General features: G+C 37.7%; 1 pseudogene across 1 annotated transcript; it reads right to left on the reverse strand.

The window, feature by feature from the left end:
• Positions 1-6,761: 6,761 nt before the first annotated feature.
• LOC148847238 (inactive beta-amylase 9-like) lies at positions 6,762-8,452 on the reverse strand (annotated as a pseudogene). Its single transcript, XR_016100799.1, has 3 exons — positions 8,146-8,452; positions 7,568-8,045; positions 6,762-7,470 (listed from the first exon to the last, which is right to left on the reverse strand). The product of XR_016100799.1 is annotated as an inactive beta-amylase 9-like (transcript).
• Between the last annotated feature and the right edge of the window lie 2,717 nt (positions 8,453-11,169).

Consider the following 11,169-nt stretch of genomic DNA (forward strand, 5'->3'; position numbering starts at 1 on the left):
CTCATCCTTTATCACGAAAAGATTTCATTTCTTTTGGAAAAAGCATTTTGTCCTTAGCGTCATTTTTCATTCTACCAATTTTTGTCCACTAAAAATTTTCATTATTATAAAGAATGCAAAAATGAGAATTGAACCACACACACACACATACACACACACACACACGCACACACACACACACACACACACATATATATACTATAAAAGGTACACAAACGGTCTAACATTTCTGGATTTTTTCTAGACTAAAATACCCCTTTTTTGAAATAGGGTCCATATCCATTATGAGGGCAGAAAATATAATTTGAATATTATTATTCATTGCATTCAATTCTCACTCATTAAATTCCATTTAAGGTATTAATTCTCATTCATCCCTCATTTAACCATAAATTTAAGGCATTTTTGTTTATTTTAATTACTAAATTCCATTAATTAAATCCATACATAAATAACTCTAATGACATAAAAAATAAACAATTTTGAGTCAAATAGGCCAACCCATGTTGCATTGTTGCCACAATTAAATAATAAAAAAATTTTAACTTGATACATAAATAACTCTAATGACATAAAAAATAAACAATTTTGAGTCAAATAGGCCAACCCATGTTGCATTGTTGCCACAATTAAATAATAAAAAAATTTTAACTTGATACATAAATAACTCTAATGACATAAAAAATAAACAATTTTGAGTCAAATAGGCCAACCCATGTTGCATTGTTGCCACAATTAAATAATAAAAAAATTTTAACTTGATAAAATGCAAGAAATATGAAATTAAAGAAAATTTTTGGAACATCTTTAATATCATATATTCATCATATTAGACAATAATAATTATGATAAATAAAAAATACTTTTATTAATGATGGAAATTGAATATAAAATTTAAAACCATTTGGAAATAAAATTATTTTCTTATTCTCTCTCATTAAGTCTCATATCTAAGGTATATTCTCTCATTAAATCCTATATTTGAGATATATTTTTCTCATAATTTAAATTATATTAATTAAATCCACAACATTGATTTTAAAAGTATAAAAATAAATATTTTAACAAATAATTTGAAAATAAAACCATTTTCTTCCCCTTTGGTGGTGGGTAAGCAATTTAACCATTTGGGTCAAATGGATTAACCAATAATGTCATAATTAAATAATAATAAATCAAAATAAATTATATATAAAAATGCAAAAAGGAATTGGGCATATCTCTAATATTATATATTCATTATACTAAATAAAATTAAGTACAAAATGTAAGAAATATTTTTATTAATGATGACAATGGAATTACAGGTCTAAAATAAACCTGGAAATTAAATTACACAATGTCATAGTCAAATAATGAAATTATAAAAATACAAAACAATCACAAAAATAAAGAAAAAAATTAGAGAACGATTTGGGAATATATTTGATGTAATATATTTATAAAAAAAATAAAATATTGGGTCCACCTATAATATTATACATTCATTGTATTGAACAAAAATAAGTATTATACATTATTTTATCAATGATGGAAATGCAATAATAAATGGTTTGGGTGGTGGGTTAGTGGTTTGGGTCAAATGGATTAACCAATGATGTTATAGTAAAATAATACATTTTTAAAAAATAAAAAGGTACAAGGAATTTAAAATATAAAAATTATAAAAAAAATTGGACATATTTCTAATATTATGTTTTAATTATATCAAATAAAAGTTAAGTATGATAAACAAACATTATTTATATAATGTATATGAAATATATAATTTAAAATTGATCTGAAAGCAAGGCTATTTTTCTATCTAGATGGTGGGCTAATGATCAAACTTTTCAAATAAACTCATGGTGATGTCAAAATTGAATAATAAATATTAAGAAAAGATAGAATACAAAAAATGCAATTTTGTCAAAAACATTTGGGGACATTTATAATGTTATATATTCATCATATTAAATAAAAAATTGTTAAAATAAAAAATATTTTTATTTATGATAAAAATAAAATAATATATATAAAAGAAAGAGTTTATGCTCTCTACCACCGCTATTCACAACACCAACTCCATTACGTTGCGATTGGCTATACAAATAGGTTAATTGGTATCAAAAGTTGTATTGAAAATGCATGGAATCAGTAGATTGGTTAGTCCACGCCACACTTGTCCTTAGTACAAATCATATGCAAAACAGTGTAGTGTGGACCAATCCACACCATCCAATATTTCATCCACGTTATAGAATGCTTGTTTTTTTTTTTTTTTTGGCAAAGAAAGATCCTTCATTCATATCATATAGAAAAACTTACATGATTAGGATCTAAGGTACTATAATGTATACTTAGTTGGCCCTTACAAGATATATAAGCAAAAAAGTGGGTTGTTTGATTGTAATATCTAGGTATATGTACAAAAGATATAGTTTAAAAAGAGGATATTAGTCTTCTAAGAAGGCTTCTACATAGTTGCTGGATCCATTGACTTACTTGATTTGTATTCACGCTATGATATATGTATACATCGAAAGATGTGATATTCCTTTCGTGGAGGCCACATGAAATCCTCTTAACAGGGCTCGTATTTCAACATCATACCTGTTGAGGGCCCAACAGGGTTTGCCTTTTGCATCGATGGACTGTTCATGAAGTATAATTGAAGTGATTTTGAGCTTTTTGGGTTTTCACGAAGTATAATTTCTAGGTTTTTCATATGGGGCCTACCTTACAAAGCTAGAAACTGTTGTATGAAAGCCCTACCAAATGGGTGCTTAGTGCTTACTATGGGTTGGGCCTGAATTTCACCTTAAATCCGGTTCAACCCGTCCAAGACAGTATTAGATTATCCCATTCCAAATTCGATATCCAACCTAATTGAATCAAATTCGAATGCTTAGATAAATTTAACGGTCGATTAGTTTATTGAATTTGAATTCAAATTCGCCTTGATCCAATTCGATTAAAATTTAAATTTGATTAATTATATACATTAATATATATTAATAACAATTGTATACATTTAAAGACTTAAAAGAGGGGTCATGTCCTCATAAAAAAAAAGCTAACATGCAATGATGTCAATTATACCTAACCTACTTAAGTGACCCTTCCCCTCCCCTCTCGGGCCCCTCCCCCCCCTCTCCCTCTCTCTCTCTCTCTTCTCGATATTGTTTCCCCTCCCATCTCACCCTCTGGGCCTATCCCCCCTCTCTCTCTCGTCCTTTCATCTCCCTTTTTTTTAAGTTTTAATTTCATTCTTTTTCCTCCTCTTCTAGTCTTTTCTCTCCCCCTGTTTTTTCTATTCGCATTCATCTTTTCTTTCTCTCTCTTCCTTTCTTTTTTATTCTCAATATTTACAATCTATGAGCATTGATGGCAGTATCTACATGAAAGGATGAGAGATTCATCATATGGATGGCCGAACCTTATAAGAAGGTTGGGCAAAATTTTAAAAAATTTTTTATTTTTATTCGAGAATCTTATTCCCAATTTAGAAAACTGCATTTTAAAGGTTTGTTCTTTTAATCAAATCGGACCAAATCTGAAACTAAATTAAGAGAGGGATATACTTGATACGGAATCCATGCAAGAATGCTCATCCCAACGTAGGTGTTCACGCCCAAAGAGAGTACCAAATCTTCCCTCCACTGAAGATGACACAACTTAGGATGAGACAGGATCAATAGATAGTTCTTCATCAAGAACTAGTGATTCTTCAACAAGAATCGAATGGGACAGTGAGCACAACTTCCAAATTATTTCTTTTGAAAAGAAACAATATCAAGATCGAATCTTGATCCAGTCCAATAACTGGAGATCGAACAAGGTAGGGCGGCAAGAGCAGGAAGAAAAAGAGCAGAAGGCAAGAGCAGTCTATTTGTGTTATCTTCTCTCTGTATTCAGTGAATGTCCCTGGAAGTTCGCCCTGCTCTCTTATTTATAGCTTTAAAGAGGCAATTTCCTAATCTCATTAGGAGTTTTTTTATCCAAATCTTTTATTTGGATCTGGACTCTTTAAATGATAAGGATAATTCCTTATCTTATCTGTAGATAAAAGATCAACCTTCCTAACCAAATCAGGAGTCCCGTTAATCCAAATCTTTATTTGGATCTGAACTCTTTAAGTGGATAAGGATAATCCCTTATCTTATCTGCTGATCCAAATCCCAGATCCACTCTTATTTAATTAATCTAATTAACCCAGTTCAAAATGGGCTTTTAGGCCTATTAAGCTTTCTGGCTCATTTCTACTTTAATGCTGGCTAGTTTGGCTCTTTTTATATGGTGTGGGACCCTATCATTGATCTACACATCAACCACATGGGTTCAACCTAACTTCTATTATAAGGCTTGGTCGAATTCACTACTGAATACAGTGAACCCCTGAGTTCATCATTATGGGCTCTTAATGGGCCCAACATTTACACTAAATGGTCATTGGGTCCAGCCATCTTATGAAGGCCCAAAGACTGGGCAGATGCAAGATTAGCCTATCAGGTATAACCCTCAATGGCCTTATACCTAACCTCAGCCCATAATGATAAAAAACTGATCGACAAGAGATGATCTCTCATTCGACTGCAAGGTACAGTGTTGCACTCTCTATTCACATGGATTATGGGAATTAAAACCTTTTGCAAATATTTTGAAACCATAATATATATATATATATATATATATATATATATATATATATATATATATATATATATATATATATATAATATTTTGCAAAAACAAATTTCAACGGTTGAAATCAACTGCCGTCAGTTTAGGTTTCCATCAGAGAGAGTGCATCCCCGATCATTCACTTTGTCCGATAAAGGGGCTGATCCTATCACTATGATCATCCACTCAGATGAATTCTCGGATTGTCCCAACATACCCAGATTTTGACCCCTTCTAATGATCTCACTGATTGGCATATCAAAGACAACCCAATTCGACACCTGATGCAGTATCATAATCGAGTCTAAGGGTCAGGCGTAACATTCTAGTTTTGCCCATCTATCTCCAAGGTCCAGGGCAATATTGGAATTTTGGTCCAATTCAGGGTTTCAAAAAAAAAAAACCACACTGCATGTACCTCAGGTCTCACCCTCGAAGCTATGACAAGCCACCCCAACCAACTTGGTGGCACATCAGTGTCAGCCTTGGCAGGATAAATCTCCCTAAATCTATCCAATGGTTGTGAAAATTCTAAACTAACACAAGTCTCATATGTGTCTAGTTTAAAGGTATTACATAGAAACACACCATAATAACAAGAATCAAGTATGTACTTTATTCATTTACAATAAATGTTATAATGTATATTATGTTGATTGAGCTAAGGGCATATACTGTCTAACACTATGATAGCCGTTGAGCATCGGCCACCGGCCACAACCATCTCCTTCGCCACTGCTCAAACTCAAACTCAAACTCAAACTCGATGCCTCAAGGCCCTCAACTGTCTCGCATCACCGGTCATTGTGTTGCAATAGTCCAGCATCACCAGCCAACACTGCTTACTACCATCACATTTGCACCATTGGGAACCCACGACTGCCACCGCCACACACTCACACTTGGCCCACCGCCGGGAACCCACGACTGCTGCCGTCAATCCCCTACCTCTTTTCTCAAACTAATCACTTGCTTTTCTTTGAAAACTCAGACATTTAAGATTCCAGACCTCATGCTGGTCGAATTCGAATCGATTTGAATATTCAATTTAATAATCGAATTCGAATTGAAACATTCAATATCCGTCGAATATCGAATCGAATTCGAATATTGTTTTTTATAATCAATTTAAAATTCGAATCTAGACTGATTCGATTCGAATTCAATTCATTTACAGGCCTACGGAGAGGAGAAACTTGCTTTCCCTCTCGCCAACATATCTTAAAGACAAAAACCTCTCACTTGGAAAACCCAATTCCTAGGCGCCTCTCTCTTTCTCTCTCTCTCCCTCCGTGGTTTATGTCTAGGGATGGCAACGGGCGGGTATGGGGCAGGGCACCCCCTCCCCATCCCCGGACCCATTAGGGATGGGGAATCCCCGATATGTACCCACCCCGCAAAGACCAAGAGGACATTGAGAGAAGGCTCAGAGATGCGAGTTTGTACAAGGCCTACTGTTGTGACAGAAGCGTCCAACCATCACCTCCTATATCCATTAAAGAGTGAAGATTGAAGAACGAAGGGAAGACTGGGAAGCCTATTGCTATGGCGGTGGCAGCGCCCGGCGGTCGGCAGACGGACGAAGAGCAAATGGAGAGATGAAGAACTAGGCTGTTAGGTTTGTTACAAACGGAGAGATGAAGAACTCGGTGGTTCCTCTGTGCTACGGCCGTGCCAGCACCCGACGATCGATGGTTGTGCAAAGGTTGAAGGAAGACTCAGTGTCTTTGTATGTGCGAACTGCGGAGGTTGAAGGAAGACGAAAGTCACAAAACAGTAGTCAGTAGGGAAACAAATAGGTGGCTAACTCCTAAACCTAATGCGTAATAGGTAATACCTTAACACATTATATATATGGGTTATTTGTAATTTACAACCGGGGTCGGGGCCAGCTCGGGGATTTATAAGCAGACCCATCCTTGCCCTGTCTCCGTTCCAGAGCAAAAAAAAATTCCCCGAACCCGACCCATATGCATTTGTGATCGGGGAAATTTTGCCCCATTCGGGGTGGGTCAGATCGGAAACCCAGTTTTGTCGATAAAATTTCCATCCCTCTCTCAAACTAATCACTTGGTTTGGTTGTAGCAAACAAATACTAATTTTGGGCGTCAAAAGCCATAGGCTGGTGAGTTTTCTCCCAGACTTGGAGTTTGATTAACATGAAACTTGTCCGTTTGTTTATTCTTCAAACAACTTTTGCTTGAAATCTCTTTTCTTTGTTCAAAATAATAAACTAGACTAGACATTAGAGGTTAGAACAAGGGTAAATTACAAAGACCCCCTTGACTGTAAAGTCAGATGATGGAATGCGTTAAATTACTAAAATACCCCATTAAACCTTTTCTATTTTCTTATTTTTTGCCCTTTTTCTCTCGTTTTCCCTTTCTTCTCTTCTTTCCCCCTACCCTCACCGTCCTCTCTCATTTTTTCTCTCTCCCAATTCTTCGAAATGAAAGACATAATTCTCATAGCTACCGAGGGCCTCTTCGCAGTTTCGCTTTTGTTGTGTTGTATTATGCTCTACTTTTTTATTAGGAAAAGAGCTACTCCATATGGGGTCTCCCAGGAGCCTCCGTTCTCCTTGAAGAAGGTGTTGGTGAAAGGGTGACTAGTCGTAGTTGGGGGCATCATGGGGACCTGAGAGGCCCCAGAAGGGGTTTCCGGTTTCTTGGGCATGTTCTTGTAGATGCTTTAGCATGTTTTTGTTGTAGCTCTGGAATTCTCCTACTCCTATAACCTTGCCACCTCTCGTTGACGGCCGAGAAGGGTACCGAAGCTCTCCATCCGGTCCCAGGCCCACTGAAACATCTTGAGGAGATCACAGAAAAAGCAACCATTGATAAGAACTGGTTCTAACAAATAAATAAATGAGATGGGTTGAGACTTGAGAATGAAGATTTGAAGCTTACCACGATTGTAGAGCCCATGAGGTTTGAGAATGAAGATTTGAAGCTCTACAGGTAAACCTGAACTAGAGTCTTCCCGTAGAGGACAGGAAAATCGTCCACCGCCAGTGATAGACACTCTGTGTAGCGCCGTCTCGACCTGTCAGTGAAGAAGATGTCTGGTTGTGCTTCACCAATCTTTGACACCCAATCAGGGAGTTCAATTTTGGCTTGTTTGGCAACATGGAAGCAGAGAGACACGTGAAGCTTGAGACCCGCATCTCGGACCATCTCTACAAGCTCAAGATATCCCGACCAGTCGTACTTTCCTCTGGCTTCCTTCTCGGCTATCCCCCACTAGATGGGAAATTCGACCCCTTCTACCCCCAAAAGCTTTAGAGCTTTCAACCCTGCCCCGATTGCTCTTACATGGTTCAGTGTGTTGCCGTGGGAAACAACATCCAGAGGAAGTCCAACAAATAAGCTTAATCCATCCTCCTGCATAAAAATAATAATTAATTTTGATAGATGAATTAAAGTCGAGACCCTAGTTTCTGCAATTCAAAACAAACAGAAGGAAAGAAAAAATAACAGTTACTAGCTTTGATCCTTTCGGCATCGCCCTCTCTCTGGCAATTTTCTCCGATGTGCTGAAGCAGCTCGACAGTTTTGATCCTTCAAAACAAACGAGGTGAGCGCAGTTCGGTGTCACCTGCTGATGTGCTGAAGCAGCTCGACCGTTGCCCGGACGAGTCTGTGCTTTACGCTTGTTTTGGTAGTCAGGTGCTGCCGCCGAAACGACAGCTGAGGCCTTGGGAGTCGGGCTGGAACGAAGTGGGGTCAGATTTATTTTGACCGTTAAAGATGACGATGTCGAGACAGGAAGCGGACGATAGCGAGGTTATCATTAAGGAGATCGAAGATCGGGTGGCGGGGAGTGGTTTGATCATAAGGGGATGGGCCCCACAAGTCCCAATACTGAACCATGGAGCCATGGGCGGGTTCCTGACTCACTGAGGGTGGAACTCGGTGATGGAAGGGATTACAGTTAGGGTGCTGTTGCTAACTTGGCCGAGAGAGGCTGACCAGTTCGTGAATGCCGAGTTGCTAATGATCGAGAGGTTTAAGTTGCAAATCCTTTTCTTGTCTTCCTTTTCTGTCTTTTCTCAGGAGAGAGAAGATCAAAGAAAGTCTGAAGAAAGGGGAAAGGGAAGAAGAGAGATCCGGAGAGAGGGAGAGACAGAGAGATGTGAAGGAATACCGCTGCTGCTATTCTTGTATCCTGAGGTTGGGGAAGACAAATAGTGCTTTCTTTTCGTAGTATGAGAAATAAAAAATATTATAATGATGAAGTTTAACAAAAAGCTAACGGAAAGGAGTCTTTATCTTACAGTCAAGTACAAAGAGGTCTTTGTGGCAAAACAAAATACGGGGGTATTTGTCACATATCTCATAATAAGGGGGTATTTATAATTTATCCTAATTATTATAAATTTGATGAAGCGCCCACTAAATCAAACAATTAACAAGTTGAGTCTTCAAAATTAAAAGACAAGTTGAAATACCCGTCAAATCAATTATCATAAGCAGGTGGGTGAAATACCCATTAAATCAAACAATCAACGAGTTGGACCGCTTATTTAAAAATTCATTGTATCAATTTGATATTTAAAAATCCAACATCAGTTTTTTTTTTGACAATAAAAAAATCAAAATATTTAAATGGAGGAAGATTTAATGTTTCCGAATAATATAATTTGTCTTTTAAAAGAAATTGGAACTGGGTTGGTAGTAGCTGATAGTGGCTACTGGTGTGGTGGCGGAGGCCAAGTGGTGATGGTGGACAGGAAATATCTTTTCTGGTGGTGGGTGCATTAGGCGGCAGCACTGTGGTCTCGTGAGAAACGCCAGCTTAGTTTTCACTACAGCAGTGGTTTTTTAAAACCGCCGTCTTTGATCATTTTTCTTGTAGTGATAAACAGCTGTGCGGCCAGCAATGCTGGCAGTAGGGCAGTGCTCATTACTGATTGAAGAGGAGAGAAAAGTTGAAGAGATGTTTTAGGGCCAACTGAGTGGTGGCTCAGTAATTGGATTGTTCTAACAGAGATGTAGATTTGAGTTCCGGCTATCACCAACTTTGGACGTGATTTAGTAGACTGTTGCTACAATTGCTGTGCTATAAAGTGAATTATGGCCCCTATGGGGGACATAGAGGTACCATTCAATACAGAAAAAAAAAAAAAAAAAAAAGAGATGATTTAGGGTATAGGGGTTTTTCTTTTCACTTTCCTTCATTTTGGGACAGGTAAGGTTGGGCTTAGAAAACTATGCACAAGCCTGGCCCATAAATTCCTGGGCTTAGTGCAGGCCTAAGCATGAAAACTTGGCGTCGTATCCGAAAATTTGTGGGTTGGACCAGGTCGGGCTAAGAATGATCAACCCTATGCAAGATATTAGGTGGGGGAAGGGAGATGATGGCGAAGCAACTAGTTCAGTAATCTGGGGCTAGGTTATTCAATGTTCTTTGATTGCTTTGGAGTTTGCTTAGTTTTCTTGTGTTGTTGTTGGATTGGGCAATTATAAACAATTTTCTAATATTTTCCTACTTGAAATAACTCATTACATTTATGTTGCATTTCTTACTTTTCCATATTCCTAATTGAAATAACTAATCACAAACAAATTTTTCTTGTTGCAGGGAATAAAAATTCAGTTAGCTTTGCTTCTCATCTTATGGATCTTAGAAGCAAGAATGTTTAACCGTCATGGTGAAAAACTTCTAGAATCAGTGGAGAAATTGTTGGAACTTATTCAACAACCAGGCGTCAATGATTGCATGGAGTCTTATAGAGTCTTCAGTGACGATTGGGATCATAGGAAGGTATGGATGAGCTTCTGTAATGGAGCAAGTTACACTGCCAAATTGAATTGGTTGGAAACTGCTACAGAGAGGTTCTTTAGTTAGGTTGCAATTCGATAAAGAGGGTGTGTTTTGTTTGTGGTTGTTGAACCTTATACTGCTATAAAGAAACAGGTTATGATGCGAGAGTGAAGTGGTTGAAAACTTGAGCACACAGGTTCTTTAGTTAGGTTGCAAGGGAATAGAGAGTGGTTCTTTTTGGCATGGTTTTCAAAATTGGATCAGACCGGACGGTCAGACTGGAAAAATCGGGATTCGATCAAGTGACTGGTTCATTTTCCCCAAAAATCAGATTTCCCCCAAAACCGTTGATTTTGATCAAAGAACCGTTGAACCGAGATGTTAACTGTTCGAACGCTTTTGACCACTATTTATTTTTTGTCAGAACGGTCCAAGTGTTCAGTTCGAACGGTCGGACCGTTCAACCTGGTAACCGGACCCCTGACTGGCCTGGTCCAGTGAACTCCCACTGACCAGTGGGAGGAAGGGTTGGAGATCCAGTGGGCTCCCCCTCCTGAGCCTGCCTGTAGAAGCCGAGCTTGATTGCTCCGGAGAACAGGGCCCCTTGCGTTGCCTTTGCTCGAGGAAGGTCGGCCATTCTGCAACTGGGCTTGTTCTAAAGATTGGAATTGGAGTGGTTTCCTTTGTTGTAATGGCCATGCATAATCATGTGTGCCATTGCACTAGGCAAATTGTCCAACC

Source organism: Nelumbo lutea, chromosome 6 (assembly GCF_056320005.1).
Source record: "Nelumbo lutea isolate HS-2025 chromosome 6, American lotus-T2T, whole genome shotgun sequence".
In the NCBI taxonomy this organism is placed as follows: domain Eukaryota; kingdom Viridiplantae; phylum Streptophyta; class Magnoliopsida; order Proteales; family Nelumbonaceae; genus Nelumbo; species Nelumbo lutea.